The sequence below is a fragment of the Gopherus flavomarginatus genome, chromosome 3, assembly GCF_025201925.1.
Source record: "Gopherus flavomarginatus isolate rGopFla2 chromosome 3, rGopFla2.mat.asm, whole genome shotgun sequence".
In the NCBI taxonomy this organism is placed as follows: Eukaryota; Metazoa; Chordata; order Testudines; family Testudinidae; genus Gopherus; species Gopherus flavomarginatus.
Genome location: NC_066619.1, coordinates 19,729,534 through 19,748,963, shown reverse-complemented (window position 1 = coordinate 19,748,963; position 19,430 = coordinate 19,729,534). Strand labels below are relative to the sequence as shown.

At 40.6% G+C, this 19,430-nt stretch overlaps 1 protein-coding gene across 5 annotated transcripts in view; it reads right to left on the bottom strand.

Annotated features, from left to right (window-relative positions):
- The window catches only part of RAB27B (RAB27B, member RAS oncogene family), a 204,567-nt gene that overhangs the window by 45,583 nt on the left and 139,554 nt on the right, over positions 1-19,430 (bottom strand). Inside the window, exon 1 of one of the 5 annotated variants that reach the window (XM_050944786.1) lies at positions 4,508-4,642. The exons of the other annotated variants lie outside the window; for them this stretch is intronic. The gene's annotated coding sequence lies outside the window, so the exon portion shown is untranslated. Of the gene's footprint in view, positions 1-4,507; positions 4,643-19,430 lie in introns of those variants that run through there. 5 annotated transcript variants of the gene reach the window in all.

Sequence of the window (19,430 nt, the reverse complement as noted above, 5' to 3'; positions counted from 1 at the left end):
AAGGATGGGGGTAAATGGGAAGAAAAATCAGACTTATTTTTCTAACACACTTAGGGCCAAATTCATCATTGCTATAAATCTACTGAAGTGAATGCTATTGCATTAATGTTTCCATGTACAAAGTGCAAAACAAATACTTTCAATCTAAAAAGAATGTAATAGATTGAAGGGGGAAAACCACCCAAAACAACCAACAAAAGTAAAGTCGCAATGAGAAAGAGCAATGTGTGTTGTTTCCACAGCAAATCTGAGAATAAAATATAGCTGTACTGTGTTCACCGGGTGAGCTCCAAAATTTGAAGGTTCAGCACAGAGAGGAAAAAAGACTGTATAGATTCTGACATCATGACTTAATTCCACTCTCTCTGTCTAAAAGAGATAACAATAGTATATAAAAATCATGGGTGCTGAAAGGCATATGACATACCATTAGTGCACAGTTGTAATTTCTTAGGGGCAATGTATTTTACCAGCAGTTCTTAATCATGCCATTTTCTATACAGCAACCTCTACATCTAAATTCATGTACTTTGGCAGCAAGCACGTTGTGTGTCCTGGAGTCCACCCTCGGAGTTTCTAGGTATACCAAGGGAGGGTTTATGAGGACATTTTAAATGGGTTGCTACACCCTGATGCAGATTTGTCAGCAGGTGTAATATAGTGTTGTTTCTCTGAATGCAAAAAATGAAGTGCAGTGCCATGAGAGCTGTCGCTTATCTCTACAGCTGTTCAAACTTTAACACCACAACTGAGCCGGAACTGCAAACATTCCGTGTGCAGGGCTACCAACTCTGGCTTCTTTAGCCTTCATATACAACCCCTGACTTGAGAGTATTGCACCACACTGAAGTTTTTTGCTCAGTTGAGAGTTTGGAGCTTGAGAAAACTATCTCTGGTTTTTAAGAAGTCTGAATCCAGAATTTAAAATGTTTAGGACAGATCCTCAGCTGGTCTCAACGGGCATAGCTTCAAGGTTCAGCCCCCTCTTTTCCACATGCCTGAAAGCATATGATTTATTTTACCCTTGGGTGAATGCTTTTTGCCTCCAGACTGATGTACACAATTAGTTTAAAAGATCTTGTAAAAAACAGAGATCAGGAGGGATATAAAATAATGATCTAGTTCTACACCTTCCCAAACACATAAAAACAGACTGAAGAATGAGGTTATAGCTAGGAATTCTGCTTTGTTATCATTTAAAAGACTAAATATGTTTTGTTGTGGCTGCAAGTGAAATGAAATGCTATCAGTTTAGAGTAAATTGACACCATTTCAGATATGTTGCGGCAATAATATTTCTCAGTTACATTGTGAATGACAAGCAATGTATTTTACTTCTGGATAGCTCATTTTCTTGTACACACCACACTATATTCTAGCAGAACTGTTAGTTACAGCAGAATTTGGCATTCTATGGGTTTGCCTACACATGGAGTTATTCTAGAATAGTTATTTCTGAATAATTCCTTGTGTGGACAGTTTTATTCCAGAATAAGAGTCCTGTGTTCTGGTTTTGCAACTACTGTCTCTCTTGCCCCTAATTCAGAATAACCCTGTGCCTCCAAGTGAGCGTACAGGTTTCAGCTCAGCAGAACAGGAAATTTATTCTTAAAATATAGAAGAAGCCTTTTCCCTCCCTTCCCCACAAGAGATCAACTGCTTCAAAAGGAATGAATTGGGCTACTCAAAACGTAAAATGTCCCACAAATTTATCCACCTATAAAACAGATTTAATATGTCTATATCACCCCTTTTAATGAAAAAAACACAACTATCAACCTACAACAGTGTTAAAATCCCAGCTTTGAGCTGATCAATGCAGGGCACTGAGGGCAGGTACACACTACAGTGGGGACTGATGCTCTTAGATCGATCCACTGGCAGTTGATTTAGTGGATCTAGAAAGACCCATGAAATCAACTGCAGATCACTCTCCAGTTGACCCCTGTACTCTACCTCCAGTGAAAAAAATAAAGAGTAAGGTAAATCGATGGGAGATTTTCTCCTGTCGACCCATCACGGTGTAGACCCCACGGTAACTCGACCTAAGATACCTGGACTCTAGCAACGTTATTCATGTAGCTGGAGTTGCGTAGCATAGGTCGATTTACCGCAGTAGTGTAGACGTAGTCCAAGTTGCCAAAGTGGATTTGCACCTCTTCTCCTGTACTCCTGGCTGTTTTGCTCCTTCTGAGCCTGCTGAGATTGAAATGGACAGGAATTCTCTAGAGATCACTTGTCAGTGTCACTCACCTCCTTCCTCAAGAGCAGATTTCCAGAGGAGTAGACAGCTGGCATGATATTTAACTTAATTTATTTAGACATATATAAACGTGTCCACTCCTGCCTCTAAGAGAGAAAATTAAACCAGTTATATCCAGATATATACAGACTGGTCCAATGTCCCTTACTAAAACCCCATGACACTCAATCCCATCCATCGCACATTAAGATTATGACCCTCCACTCCTATCTGCTAAGGAGATTAGTGCATCCACAAATCACAACAAACTCAACACATTAGGGCAGTGGTTCTTAACCTTTACTGCAGCCTGCACCCTTTTAGTTCTCAAAATATGTTCTCACACCCCTTAAACCTAGATATATTTGTTTGTATATTACAGTAATCATTAAAAAAGGGTATAATGTTAATAGATACATAGGTGCAATTACTTTGTTTCATCAAACCTATGTGCCTGTACTTAATTTGCGTTTTCAATTATTTACCATCTTAAAAAAAAACTGGCACGTCTTGCACCCCGAGAAAGGACATCTCGCACCCACAGAGGGTGTGCGCACCCCAGGTTAAGAACCACTGCTCTAGGGTTATTCTACGTGGATCACTGAATTGTGGTTTGTTTTTTTTTTTTAATTTGGAAAGCTAATTGAGCCAAAAAAAAAAAATAGGGGAGGGGAGGAATGAAACATTTTGTGCATGTCAGCTTTGACAGTGTCCATTTAAGTGACATCCGCCAGGAGAGCAGGATAATCCAATTTCTGCTGAAAGTTTGTATGGCCCCCTCATGAGCAATAATGGTGAAACTCAAATAGCCCTTCAGCGTAGCAGAATCAATATAACCTTTTCATTACTGTCAAGCAACTCGCTATTGATTGCAAGGAAACCTCTCTGCTCCCCCAGGAAAACCTCTTAATACATTGACAGTTCAGCAGCAGGAATGTATTCCAGACCCAACATGGGGAGAGGGCAAGGTTTCAGAATGCAGGAATGGGAGGGAGACAATATCCACTTTGGTATGCAAGCCAGAATTTGAACTGCTCACATTTTATACACAAAAACTAGCTACTATAAACAAGAAGCAAATTTCTACTCCCTTTTATGCCAATGTAAAACTTGCTGTAAATTCATCCGCATCCTTAAGCTAAACTTGATGTAAATCTGGACTACCCATCAGCAGACCTTGCCCTTAACCATCCTATATTTTAAATAGGACACAAAACTAGGGAGACCAGTTCTGCTCTATTTACATGTCATGCAATCCTACTGACTTTCATGGGGCATAACTGAGGACAAAACATTTTCCAGGTTGTCTAGTGCTATAAAAAAAGTGCTAGTACTTAACTACAAACACCCTCGATAAAGAGTAAAAACTACTGTCGGCCATGACAAAATACTTTTATTTAAAACTGGAGGTAGAACATAACAAGAACGCTTCAGCAACCATCAGCAGTAACCGCTTATTAAAGTAAAGCAGAACCAAAGCAGAACCTTATCAGCATTCAGAAAATACAATGCTGGGTTTAGCAGGCCAATGCTCAAACCACTGAGCTATGCCTCCGAAGTGCTGTAAGTTATAAAATCATGTACAAAAGTCAAACAATAAAGGGGGCAAAGTGGCAGGGGGGGAAATCACAACTAAATTCACAGTAAGAGTTTAAAGAACGGGAAAAACATTGTGCCAACCTTTCTTTCTGTTTTCCTTGGAGCTCTTCAGAAAGCACACATGTAATCTCTAACAGCAATAACATGGAAACATTGGACACCTCAATGCTTTCTTTAAAACCAGCTGTTTGATATGCAAATATTAAGCAGAGGGCACCAAGCAACAGTTTTCTGGAGACCCATCACTGAAGAGGGATACCTGCTGGCATATAAAGCCACATGCCCTAGAAAAGTGCGATCTTTGAAGAAGAAAAAAAGAAGCCTCTACAATATAATCTGAAATGACCAAAAGGTAGAAGCAGCAAAGAAATAAAAATGCTGTTTGCCATGTTAGGCCTAACTTCCTTTTCCCACAGTTACGGAGCAGCTATGAACACGCTAGATGGGTGTGAGTACATTCCAGCAAGCAGGAACGCACAGACACTCTCTCTCGCTTTCTCTCCCCTGCTTGCCAGACTCACCAGCGTGTGAACTTGGGTGTCGGATTTCAGGGACCGATGTTGGCTTTACCTTTCTGTCCCCTGCTCAACTCCTCCTAGGCAGACCCTCCCGCCATAACCCCGATTTTGGTTGGAAATGTTTAAAAGTGCCAGAGAAGAAACTTACTCGGATCGTCCTGAGCGATTATGTAGATCCCGCTGCTGTCAGGGCAGCGAAGGAGTTGAAGTCTGTTTTAGCACCACCCCTGGGAGCTAGCCTGACAAGGCTTCTGCCTGAACGGCTTGTATGAGAAGAAGGCGTGCCCTGAGTGCCTGCACACGGATGTGAGGAACTAACCTCGGACAAATCTTGGTCGTGATTCAACTGCAGGTACTAAGTGCTAAATACACACTCTGCCCTTTGTTAAGGGCTCTGCCCTGTTTGATGTTCTGCACACAGGCTAACAGCTGTGTGGTAGCAGTGTCAGGCTTAATAAAATGTGATCAGCTGCTGCAGGTTATCTGCACCAATTTAAGTCCCTTTTTAGCATGGGGGGGGGGGGGTTGCATTGATTAACCTAGCAGCATAGTATCTAGGCAGAGATACCACTTAGTATGCTTGGGTTAGTATTTTTGCATTCAGGGTTACTTTTTGTGTTTGTAGTACTCTGTGTTGCTTTTAACGATTGTTTCTATGTAACTATATGTTTCATTGCATTACCACCAGACCTCTGAGCCTACCAAAGGCCAAACATGGGGCACAGTGGGTGACAAAGACCCACATGACACCAAAAATTATCCATGCAGGAAACTTAAAATGCCATGATAGCCCTTTCTTTAATGTAAATGATTCTTCCTATAACTTCTAGTCCCTGACTCTTTATGTCTGTTTAAATGATTTTCTATAATAAAAGCAAGGGGGTGCCAAATTAGTTAGCAATTCTGAGAGCAAAATGCGTAATTTCTCTCCAAATGTGGTAAAGTTGAGAGGTGTGCGTATCATTGGCTCCACAGGTGGCACCATGCATTGATTGTGTTCAAATAGCCACCACTTTAGCAAAACAAAATTAAGTCAAAAAACATTTTCCTTAACTGTTATATGCCCATTAAAAGGAACATAGTCAAAAGGTCCATAACAGCAGAGCAAAAGGTGAATCCTTATTTCCTTGATTAGTTTCATTGGGTGACCCCCAGTACTTGTGTTATGTGTAGGGGTATATAACACTTCCTTATTCACTTTCTCCACACTATTTGTGATTACATAGACCTCTGTCATTACCCCAGTCAGTCATCTTTTTTCCAAACTGAATAAGTCTTTCTAATCTCTGTTCACATGGAAGATGTTTCATAACCTTAATAATTTTTGTTGCCCTTCTCTGTACCTTTTCAATTTCCTATATATCCTTCTTGGAGATGGGGTGACCAGAACTGCAAGCAGTATTCAAGGTGTGGGTGTACCAAGGATTTATATAGTAGCATTATGATATTTACTATCTTATCTATCCCCTTCCTAATGGTTCCTAATATTTTGTTAGTTTAAAAAAAAAACAAAACAAAACAAACAAACAAACAAAAACCCCACTGAACACTATCCATAATGACTCCAAGATCTCTTTCTTGAGTGGTAACAGCTAAATTAGACCCCATCATTTTGTATGTGTAGTTGGGATTATGCATTACTTTGCATTCATCAACATTGAATTTCGTCTGTCATTTTGTTTCCCAGTCACTCAGTTTAGTGAGATTCCTTTTGTAACTCTTTGCAGTCTGCTTTGGACTTAACTATCTTGAGTAATTTTGTATCATCTGCAAGTTTTGACACCTCACTGTTTACCCCTTTTTCCCAGATCATTTAGACTCCTAAAAGGAGTCTTTCTTAGGGCTTGTCTACATCACAAAGTTGCAGCGCTGGTGAGGGGGTTACAGCGCTGCAACTTAGGAGGTGTACACATCTGCAGGGCATCACCAGCGCTGCAACTCCCTGTTTGCAGCGCTGGCCGTACTCCCGTTTTGTCTCGGGTGTGGAGGATCCAGCGCTGGTGATCCAGCGCTGGTAATCAAGTGTTGACACTTACCAGCGCTTTTCTTGACCTCCGTGGAATAAGCAGGTATCCCAGCATACCTGAGGAAGCCTCTCCTTCAAGCAGGTCTCTTTCCCTGCGGTTTGCAGGGGGGTCCGGGGAACGCGAGAGCAAACCGCGGGGAAGCTGGTCTCCTTCCCCGGTTTGCTCTCGCGTTCCCCGAACCCCCCGTGCAAGCAGGTCTCCTTCCCTGCGGTTTGCTCTCGCGTTCCCCGAACCCCCGAGCAAGCAGGTCTCCTTCCCTGCGGTTTGAGTTGTTCTTTGTGGTATCCCAGAAGGAAAGAAGACAGAATGCAAGCAGAAAGGAACATCTTGCAGCTCAGTCTCAGAACAACATAGTTAGTCTCAGCTTGTGGGAGACCCAGCTTTCATGTCCGTGTGTCCAACATTGGTCTGTAATTACTCGGGGGGGGGGCACCTGGATTCTGCAATATAGGTGTGTTTCTGAGAAAGAAGACTGTAGTATTATCAGAAGTAAAGGCTGAGGGATTCAGAACAAAGCACTGCCCTAAACATTCAACCCATTCATCTACTTCTTATCAGTCTCTGAAATCATTGAGGAATAGCAGTCTTTTAGATTATAAGATCTTTGGGACTTAGACTGTCATTTACTAAATGTATATACAGTATCTAGCACAGGTCAGGGGTCCTGACCTGCTTGAGGACACTAGATGTTTCTTCTATAATATAAATAATAAATATATTTCTATCTAAAGCATTGTCTAACTTTCTAACTAGTCAATATGGGAGGAGAAAGCATATTCTTATGGAATACTGTCCCACTAAGTATACAAAGTCACTAGTTAGCGCATAGATAAGGGTCTGTATATTGTATAGCCTCACTATATTGTAATCAGTCAGAGTAATAACTATTGCATTCAGAACGAATTGGAGTATCATGAGGAACTCAGACTAAATGATCACAGTGGTCTCTCCTGGTCATAGAATCTCTGAATATAGTTTGCATTAGGTCATGCAATAAAGTTGTTACAGTACGGTGTGGCCTAAAACAAACTATATGGCATACACTGGGAAATATTATAATAACAAATGAGAGAAGGAGGAGCTTAAGGAAGCTGGTCTACACTATGTGTTAATGCACATTAACTTTTCAACTTCTGAGACCTGGGTTCAAATCCATCTCCTAGCACAACTGAAAATGAATTTGCTGGCCTCACCTTAGTCCACTCAAGCAGCAGCCCAGGACTGAGATAGTGAAATATATTCTAGATCAGTTTATTATGCAATGGTAGGATGAAGAAGCTTGCATCACACCACTACTAACGGGTACATGTGAGACCCCAAGCAAAGTTACTCTCCATTTTAAAAATAAAAACACGAGGAAGATAGAGAGGCAGAGCTGTGGGAAAGGAAAAGCAATAACAGTAAATAAGAAACAAGTGTTTTGATTATCTCGCTTTCTTACTTTACTTATTTTTCTACTTAATACATAAAAGGAAACAATTGTATCTTGGGGCTCTCATGAAAAATCTTCACGTAGGAGTTATAGTTTTCCTGGAATTCATTGATAAAATTGCAGCCTTCCATATAATAGCATAATTGTCTATTGGTGTGAGTTCAGAGCTCAGAACTGACCAGGAGCTCAGATACCATGGTGATGAGCATAGTATAAATACCTAGATAGATTGAGGAGGACTGTACATGTAATACAACTGTATGTGGGAGATCAGAAAACTAACTGCCAAATTCTCTGCTGACTTACCTGTGAAAAACTCCATTAGTATCTGTTGATGTTTGCCCATTAATGCCACTGGTGAAACTGGTTTGAACTAGCATCGATGAAGTGCTAGAATTTTGCCTTTTTGCTTTTTCTATTTACAACGCTGGACCTAACGATGAGTGAGTGGTACCTATGGCATATTTTTGGTTTCCATTAAAGTCTTTTGGTGTTTAATTCTTCGGGGTCCATTGCCTTTGTTCTCTGCCATCCTGTCACCCCTCCTTGCCCTCAAAGAGCCAAAAATGGTGGGAAAGAAGAGGTGCATAGGGATTTCCACACTGGCTTAGACCCTTGGTCCATCTAGCCCAGTAGCCTATCTCTGACAGCAGCCAGTATGCTTCGGAGGAAGGTACAAGAAACACTACAGTAGGTAGATGTGGGATAATCAATCCCCCATGAGTGTACTATCCTAATCCCTAATAGACTTTGGGTAAACTCTGGAGCATGAAGTTGTATATCCCTTTTAATGCTCTTTTTTAGGATTAATGATTATAATTCTTGTTTATCTCGTTGAGAGAGAGAATAGTGGGGCACAAACTAGGTTGAGAAAGAAAAAAAGAGTAGGGTTACAAGTCAGGGGGAAAAAGAGAATGGGAGAAGTAGGGCAGGCAGAGTGAAGGGGAGTGAGAGAAGAGGCAGATACAGGTGGGGAGAAGTGGACTCCAGTGAAAGTGAGGGGAGCAGAGAAGTGAGGGAGCAGAGTTGAAAGAAATGAAGGATAAGAGGAAGAACAAAACAAGAAGGATATGAAAGAAAAGAGGTGAGAAACAAATACAATGGAAGATGAGGGCAGTGAAATACTCAAAGCTGGAAGAAACGGGGCAGAGACCCAGCCAAGGGGTAGCTTTCAGGTGGGAGGAGGGGTGTAGAGGACAATGTGAGGCTGAGGTGGATGGACCTAGCCACCGAAATCCAAGCTTGCCTGACGCCCCAAGTCTGAACTCAGGCAGCTAGCCTGAGCCGCCAAGCATGGAGCAACATCCACACTGCTCTTTTTAATGCACTCCCATGAGCAAAGTTAGCATGAGTCAGTCTACCCATGCTGGGAATCCCACCTCCGTGCTGCAGTGTAGACATACCCAAAGATGTTCCACTCATTCTTCACGTCCCAGGCCTGGTAGATCTTGGCTGGGGGCCTGAATAGATTTACATGATAAACTGTGTGGAGCAGCTGCTATTGTTTTGTAGAAATGTGGGGTGTGTCTGGAGAAACAAAAGGTCTCTGATGGAAGGTGGGGCTCTCATCTGCAAAGGGGCAGAACAGATGCGGGCAGGTCGTAGCGGGGTCTCAGTTCGTTGTTATAGAATGTTTAGAGAAAATAACAGGGAGCTCTCTGCCTTAGTAAGACGCACAAACAACACTGTGATGGCTGATTCTAGTATGCAATTTGAACATGCAGGCCCCCAGCTGACGTGTTTTTTGGGTTTTTTTGGTAATTGTGTGGGTTCAGAGAGGCATGCAAAGTGGAATAGCTGCAAATAAACTTTCATAATCCTTCTGGGCAATTAGTCAAAATGCACATGCTATGTCCAGGACCGAGGGATTACCAGCTCCTTATAGTTCTGTGTAAATTATATCTGGAGTTTGTTTACTGACTGCATTTACAATTGCACCGTCACTAACACTGGCAGATGGTCTCTCACCCACAGCCTGAACAGCTTCATTCTTTTGGTTTCATTTGGGCTTCTACACGTAGTGCCGTGTGTGTCCTTTTTTATGGCAGTTCCAACACCGCTTATCTGTGAAATGACAGCTGCTCACTTCCGCTCATGTGGCATGCATCACTCTTCCCACAGGTCATTTCCTCTGGTAAGTTTTTTTTCCCTGTAGTCTCCACTGATTCAGTAACAACCAGTGCTTGTGAGCAGATGAAATCAAACTCTGTTGGCAAACACTTCGGTAAGACCCCCTGCTTCAAAACAGATACTCTATGATCCCTTAAAGCATCCTCCAAATTGGCTTAAAATTCACTGTGCTTCAATTCTGTCATGTAGACATTTACTGACTCTGCAGGTTACTGGTTCCATTTATATTGCTGGAAATGTTCTGCTATGGCAGGAGACTTTAGAGACAAGTACCTTCACAAAAAAGTTCTAATTTCTGGATACCTTTTCTCTTTTAGTTTGAATTGGCTGTGAGTACATGTAACAGTCCATATGTTCTGCTTCCGTGGGTCTCTTAAACAAAAGGAATGTGCCTCACTCAAGGACCACCTTGGTTTCCTGCCTAGGCCTCTGCTAATTAAAATTAAGTATTATTTTCAAGAACAGGAAATGTGGATGGACCCTATTCTTTCCAGATACAGAGAAATGTCATACCGTACATAGTATCAGAGGGGTAGCCGTGTTAGTCTGGATCTGTAAAAGCAACAAAGAATCTTTTGGCACCTTATAGACTAACAGACGTTTTGGAGCATGAGCTTTCATGGGTGAATACCCTCTTCGTCAGATGCAAGTGGGTATTCACGCAAAACATCTGTTAGTCTATAAGGTGCCACAGGATTCTTTGCTGCTTATACCGTACATAGTGACTAAACAGTTACTTTAAAAATGACTACAGAAAAAAATAATTAGATCTCATGGATTGAATGAACCTTCTCTGCATAGAATATTTGCATTAACTATTATATTACACCACGCTAAAAGACAAACACATTATTTCACCTCTTCTTTGAGTACCCACATATTTGACAGAGTGTCCCCAGGCAACTGCTGACTGAATCCTAAGATATGTTTTCCCTCTCTCTAAGAGCAATTTGCAGCCATCTCTCTCCCCTCATATATTACTCGATTACTGATCTTTTATCTGGTTCAAACTACTATCTTTTCCCCATTCAAATCCCTCTTTAATGCTTGCTCTACATTGGAAAAAATTGCATTTGAATAATTAAATTAATTTTAATTCAATTTAGTTAATCCAATGCAAGCCCCCTAGTGAAGACACACATAAACAAATTTAATTCTGGCTTAAATTAGTTTATCTTAATTTTGTAATTTCCTGATGCAAGCTAAATTGATTTATATTCAATCTAGTTAAACTGATGAAAACCCCTCATGCAAACTCCTAAAACTGGTTTAACTCTGGTTTAAATCAGGTTAGTGTAAATTACTAAATTAAGATAAACAGATTAAGCAAGAGGTGAACTAGTTTAAGTGCATCTACATTAGGGGTTTGCACCAGTTTAGCTAGACTGATTATAAATCAAAGTAATTAAACCAATGCAACTTTTCTAATGTAGACAGAAGATTTACCACTTCCTCAATATGTTTAAGAAGTCAGTCAATAATTACACTGGTCTACAATTTTTGAGAAGTCGTCTGCTTCAGAGATAAAATGTGATATTTATTATGTATTTTGATGTGCTGAATTCAAATATGACAATTAAAACAACTGATTGGCTACTGTTTCTAAGATATTTAAGTTTTTACATTTTATGTCTATATATATTGTGTAGATAGTAGAGTTTTAATCATAAATTGTAAACCTAGGTCTTTTCATGTGTTTATAGTTGCTTTACATGATAATATTTCACCTGTCCTGTTTATGTAACACTTAAAAAATCAGCAAAAGGGTTACATAAATAAAATTTATTATGAAACAAAAGGCAAAAAACTATTCTGTACATAGTTTAGTCCTATTCAGTGTCTACTCGGCGCTTCTTGGCTTGTCTCTTGTATTCATTAAATGGAGCATCTCTTGTCACTGTCCAGCAATAGTCTGCCAGCATTGATGGGCTCCATTTGCCCTGATAGCCTGCCAGGAGATTCCACTGCTGGAGTCTGGAGCCCAACAGCTCTGCCTTACTCTTGGGTAGTTCCAAATCCCTGACAAGGTCATTCAGTTCACCTTGTGTTATGAGGTGTGGTTCAGAGGAGGAGGATGGGAGAAAATGTGGGTCCTGTGACATTGATGGTTCAGGACCAGAAGTTTCATCCTCTTCCTCCTCCTCGTCTGACTCAAGTGAGAATGATTCTGGTGCATCAGGAACCGGCAGTCCTTCTCCGTGGGGTACTGGGCGTATAGATGATGGAATGTTTGGATAATGCACAGTCCACTTTTTCTTCTTTGACACACCTTTCCCAACTGGAGGCACCATGCAGAAGTAACAATTGCTGGTATGATCTGTTGGGTCTCTCCAAATCATTGGCACTGCAAAAGGCACAGATTTCCTTTTCCTGTTCAACCACTGGCGAAGATTTGTTGCACAAGTGTTGCAGCATATGTGTGGGGCCCACCTCTTGTCCTGATCTCCAATTTTGCAGCCAAAATAAAGGTGATAGGCTTTCTTAACCATAGTTATACTGCGCTTTTGTGATGCAAAAGTCACTTCACCACAAATATAGCAGAAGTTATCTGCCTTGTTCACACAAGTACGAGGCATCTCTAAAGAGAAATGTATCCCTTTGCAAAATCAAACACTGACAAATAAGAGAGCATGACACTGTATGATTTCTAGAGCTGATATAGGGCAATTTGTTCAGCAGAGTGATGTAAGCTTCGTTATGATTGCATCATCCATGACTTCTAGGAATAATATGATGCAATTCATATCATGTATGATGCAATACCAGCTTCAGATTGCATCATTCATTGTTTTGCCTAAAAAGCAAGTACTGTCCAAACCCAGTCATAGATTTATTCATAGATCCAGTCAAAGATGTATTTTAGTCATTTCTGGTTTAAATTGAGATCCCTTCCCTTTATAACTCACTTATCCTCCGCCATTCCCAAGTCAAGGGTCGTATATATTGACCCAATAGCATATCTTGAAAACTAGAGCCAATCAACAATTTTCAGCATCATTTTCTTTCTCATTGACCCAGAATTAGTAAAGTTGGACTACATTTATTTCAGAAGCTTTTTGGCTGTAGAGCAGTGTTATTATTATTACTAAAATCTCAGTAATTAAACCATCCAGAAATGCACATGCCTAAAAACTGAGTAATGACATAATCTCACCAATGTAATTTTTATTCTCTACCCTCCTATCCCATGATTTATAGTTTCCTATTTACTCTTGTCTCATCACCTCTCAAATTCGATTGTTAGATCCTCGAGGCATAAACTGCATCTTTTTGTTTGCCCTGTAAAGCATTTAGCATGTTCCTAGGCACTGTAAAAATAAACAAAAACAATTCCTGATTCACAATCATTATTTTAAGACCAATTCTCTGAAAATAAGATTTATTTAATTTAGAAAATATACATTAGATTGAAAATCAGGGTGAATGCATCAATTCTGGGTAACAGACTCATTAGGAAGGCCACATTTTTGGAAACCAAAATTTTTTATCCGAAAGCTGATAAAACCAATAAATGGTTTGGACACAAACTGTTTTTGTGTTTTAATTTCCAGATGAAAAACCAATTTATTTTTTTTTGAGGAAAAAAGCCACTTCCTATGAAAATTTCCATTTAATAGAAAATCCATATTTCCATCAGAAAAAAGTTTAAATGGAAAATTTTCAACCAGCCCTAGTAGTGCACTTCCAGAAAACATTTTTGAATAAACATTTGGGCTAGTATCTGTGAAATATTTGACATTCACAAACATTTTCATGACTAAATCAGTGACTGTCCTGATAGTTGCAGATGGGGAATATGAGCCAACAAATAGCAGAGCAAATCTACCATATTAAATCACTGCCGTATTTAGATAAGACCTCTTGTAACTTTGTCTGCAGACAGATTGATACATGTCATAATTAGAGACGTTTTAGTGATTAAACCATTGAGTTAATTAGAACAGAGTGAAAGAGAAAGAAACTGAATAATTATCATCACTCCCCAGCAATTGTCATCAGAACTAGAGTGTGCCATGTAACGTGTTATAAACTTTGCTGTAAGAAAGGTCCAGATTTGATTAATTAGGCAGAACCAAAAAGTCTCCATGCAGCTACTAGACATTCATGTTGCTATCACGCCCGAGAAACGTTCAAAATCTGAGCAGAGTATTAGAATATCATATTTCAAATGTTACATCATTTAACTACAAGTGCTTGGCATTTATATCATTTGGCACTTATGTAACACATTTGGGCCTGATTCACCACCAGCTTGCACCTTTCGGAGTCATTAATGCTTGTGCAATGTAAAGGGCAACAATTGGCCACCCTGGATGCTGTTTTTTAAATTGCTGCCTCTCCCCCAGCGCCACCACTCCTCCCCTCCCCGCCACACCAACCAGGCTCTGAGACCTTAAAGGGTATCCCCATATCCACAGCAATGACTTGGAACAGTGTATCCCAAAGGTATTTTTGAGGATGGTGTTGCCCCATTAAGCACACAGACACACACACCAGTTACAGGGCTAGTGCTGAAAACCGTTGCACCATTGCACCTCTGGTCTGGCCACTTCTTTTGCAGCTCTCCGGGAGAAAGAGGATGACTGCCACTTCAAATGGAATCCTTAGTCCCCTCCAAGACACACACCAGCCACTGCACAAGAGTATCTCCTGCCCAGCTGCCCCATTTCTCCAATATCTTTCTGAATTGATAGTTTACATCCATTTCTACTGGAGTAGATGACTCCACCAGGTTAGGGTTGCCATTGGACAAATTCCTGGAGATTTCATCGCATGACATAATCCTTAATTAAAGATTAATCTTGAATTCCTGGAGACTCCAGGACAATCCTGGAGGTTTGGCAACCCTACACAAGTGCAAGGCCATGGAAAATCAAGTCCAATACCTAACTATCCCAAAGCACTTTACAAAGGTGGCAAATACCATTGTCCCTAGAGAGGAACTGAAGACTCTGAGAAGGTAGGGTCAAAACTGGAAATTGGAGTGACTAAATTTCAGTGTCTAAATCAACATGGCCTGTTCAGAGGCTGCTGCTCCTGTTAGCTTCAGTGCAAGTTATGGGTGCTCAGCACCTCTGAAAATTAGGCCACTTTATTTGAAGTGCTTAGCACAGTCCACTCCTGTTGGCAACTTTTCGCCTTAACCTCTCTCTGTCCTAGTTTCCTACTTAAAGATAATACTTTGGTTGTTTTATGGTACAGTTTTAGGGAATTGATTTTTCTGTAGTCTAAATGGCTGTAAACCAGCATACAGAGTCATCACCCCAAGAGGGGAAAATAGAGGCTCAGTTACAGGTCTCTTCAGGGCTTGCTGTAGTTCCAAAACACAAACTCAAAACCAGAACCGATCAGCTCAAGCTACTGAGCGATAATTACCCAAGGCCTTTCCAGCTTTGAGAAGAGAGAGGACACAGTGTTACCCTGTGATCCATAGATTGTGAGGCCAGAAGGGACCATCAGATCATCCAAGCTTATCTGTAACACACAGACCATAGAATTTTATCCAGTTCCTCTTATTGAGCCCCAAACTTGTGTTTGGTTAAGTATATCTTCTATAGCCCATGTCTTTGATAGTTTCCTTTTACCTTTTCTTTTTATAACACATCCCAGGTCAGCCATGTAATAGGCACAAATCTGGTAATCCCTTATTTGTGAGCCAACCCCTACACTGGCGCAGGTGCCTGACTTTAGGCACTCCAATTTGAACATTTTGGCCAACACTTTTACTTAAGTGGGGATACACCAGATGGGCTGCCAGGGAGCTGGAGATCTGGGGGAACCTGGGAGTTTTGGTTTTGGTTTTCCCAACGGAAAGATCAAAACGTCTGGAAACATTGAAAAATTTCATGTTCTAATCTAGTCTAGTCTGTATGCATTTTTATACCATTCTTGTCATCATAGTATCTGAGTATCTTCCAAAGGCAATAAATTAAGCAACATATTTTGTGGAAGCTGAATTTCTTATGGAATGGTTTTCCAGCAGAAAATTCCACACTGGCTCTCTTTGTCAGACCAAAGAATCTGACCCATATTGTAAAGATAATTCAGTGTCCATTAATCCCCATGAGGGAAGTATTACAATCCCCATTTACAGACTGAGCCATAGAAAGGTTAACTAAGCCATGGAAGCTTAAAAAATAGAGTACTCTAATTTGGCAAAGACCTAACAAGATCCAGTGGCTGGAAGTTTAAGCTAGACAAATTCAAACTCAAAATAAGGCACAAATCTTTTAACAGTGAGGGCAAGTAACTGTCGGAAAAGTATTTCCAGTGGATGTAAATAATGGATATGTTGGATTCTTTATCACTTGAAATCTTGGAATGGATGTTTTTCTAATTGATATGCTCTAGTTCAAGCACAAGTTACTGAGTTTGAGGCACGGATTTCAGCATGAATAACTATGCTCTGTGTTATTCAGGATGTCAGTCTAGATGATTAGAATGGTTCCTTTTGGCATTAAAATCTTTGAAAGTGATTTAATTAAGGTCCCCCACCCCCACCCCATGAGTCTGCAGCAGAGCCAGGAATAGAACCCAGATTTTCTGATTAGCAGTTCCAACTGTAATCACTTGACTGTACTAATGTAGCTTTGTCTGAGCTACTAGCTCCTTTATGTAAGTAGTTCCTCATATCTGCTCCCATACATATTACCAAATTGTGACAATCTATACCCTATGTTCACCACTCTTACAAGACAATGATAAATTGTGTACAAAGTATGCCTTGTGAGGTATAATTTGAAAACTCATAATTCACTGACCATTATTGCCCTTATAAAATGTGTGTAGCAACATTGTATGTTAAGTTATAAGATTCTACTGTATGACATTACTGAGACATGCTCCCAGGTTAGAAAAGGAGGCACAAACTAGTTCATCAGAGACAAAAGGCAAACTGACACCTCAGCCAGGTGTCAACAAAATCAGATGGGCAATCACCTGGGTAAGCAGCTATTCTTTAGCAGGAAGAAGAGCGTAGGTGAGAACTGTACATGTTGGCAAGTAAAAAGCTGGGGGTTCCCATCCAAAACAGATTTACTATTGCCAGAACCCAGCTGGAGATGATTTTCAAAGAGAAATAAATGCTATAAAAAGGGAGAACAGAGGACACAATTCATCTCTCTTCCTTCAGCTCTACTCATGGCATCAACAACATTTGAAAGACAAAGAGCATAGTTGAACTGGAGGAGTGATCCTGGTTGAGAGATCCAGCCAGACTGTTGTGAGCATTCAGTGAGAAAAAACTTTTTGCTTTAAGTCCACTTAGGTCAAAGTCTACACTACCACTTATGTTGGCAAAACTTATGTTGCTCAGGGATGTGAAAAAAAACACCCTCCCTCAGCGACATAAGTTTCACCAGCTTCAGTGGTAGTGTGCACACCATTATGTTAGTGGAAGAGCGTCTCCCGCTGACATAGCCACCACCACTTGTTGGAGGTTTTTTAAATTATGTTGATGGGAGAGCTCTCTCTGGTTGGCATAGAGTGGCTACACTAGAGATCTTACAGTGGTGCATCAGTACAGCTGTGCCGCTGTAAGGTCTCTAGTGTAGACATAGCCTAAGCTTGTTAAATTAGGTATTAGTTAGCATTTTACCTTTTATTTCTTTGTAACCAATTCTGACTTTTATGCCTCATTGCTTGTCATCCCTTAAAATCTATCTTTCTGTAGTTAATAAACATATTTTATTGCTTTATCTAAACCTGTGTGTGTTTGGGAACCTCCATTTGAGTTGACAAGGTGTGTGCATGTCATTAATAAAATGATGAACTTTCTATGAGTTAGTATTGTCCAGGAGGGTGCTGGGCAGAAAAAGACACACATTTCTGGGGACAAGTCTCAGACTTGGAGTTTGCTTGTGTTGCTCTGTAATATAATTCAGGAGTGGCTGGCTAGCAGCACTCATGTCCTTCAGTTGGGAGTGATTTTGCATGCTTGAGGCTTTGCATGAACAAGCCCGGAATAGCTGCTCTCATAGCACAACAGTGTAAAAGGCCCCTCAGGTTGGAGAATTGAAGGGACACAACTATTCAGCAGTCCAGATTATACCCTGGGGAATGTCACACAAATGGATCCCTTTTTAACTGTAAAAGCATGATGAATCCCTTCGTTGCACCGAATACTCTCATTTTTTATGCCATATGCAGTAAAATGCTTTAACTAGATTAAATCTTTAATACTAGAAACGGAGAGCTTTTTAATTAAACTTTGCTAGTCAATGGAAAATATTATTCAGTCTATGGAGTTCTGAGCAAGAGGAACTCTTCACTCATTGTAAAGATTAATCTAACAAGATTGTCAGGAAATCATGATCTTCTCAAAAAGAACCTCTAAATATATCTATGACTTCTGTGAAACTGCTGCAAGATAATGTTATTGTTAACAGAGTCCAGATAATCATTTGCTGTGAGTAAGGATTACAGTGTAATGTGTGACAAAATAGAATGAGCAATTTTGACCTACCCATCAACATTTCTACAAAGAGACCAAACTACTCCCCAGTGTACTCATACAGCAGAGGTCCTGGATTTATGAATTGGAAGTAATGAATATTGACCTCACTCTCAACAAGAAGCGTAGTGGTGAATGCTTGGACCAACTGTTGATCCCTTTTCAACATTCAGGGAAATTAGGTACATTGCAGCAGCAAGAAAAGTTCTAATGATGGGGAAAATTGCCTGCTAAATGTGAGGAATTAGCTACAGGAAAAAATCTGTGGAAAAGAGGTTGATGAAGCAATTAGGAGAGGTGTTGATGGAACAGGAGTGGCAGTCCCCCTGTGAGCCTCATAAAAATTAGAGAGGAATGTGGAGCAATTTGAGTGGATAAGGCAGGGATATGTTAGAGACATGGCCTTACTACAAGCTACAAAGGCTGGAAAGGTGGCTGAGAAAGGTGCTGGAGACTGCACATGACTATAAACAACAGAAGCAAGCGGAGGGGTTTATTGGGTAAAAAGAAGTGATGCCAGATAGGAGGAAGAGGAGAAGGAGAAGGAGATTTGGCCAGAAGGGAACGGGTAAGACCATAGAATCTGCAACACAGTGGGAGAGCTGCAAACTTTTGACACACAGTGTAGCACTTCAGATTAAAAGTTTAATAAATAGTGGAAATGAACAAAATGGCCAGGTAAGTTTCCCAGTCTGACTGCTGCATTTTGGAGCAAACTCACTGTCAAGATGTCCTGCGGTGGCTCAAGAGTGTGAGTACCAACCTCAGACCACACTGTTAAAAACCGGGGCACAAACCCCAAACTGGTGGGAAGTACCATACTCAGATTTCACCAACCAATTATCAAGTGTAAACTCCTCAGGCACTAAAACAGCCTTAACGTGGAGTCACAGACAGTCCCTTGGGGTACTCCGATCTGTCTTGCCAGCCAGGCAAGCTTACTTTTGTGATACATGGTCCCTTATACCAAGTATCACAGCAATATTCAGGTTATTCCCAGGCCCAAAGGACCAATCGTTTACCCCAGTCA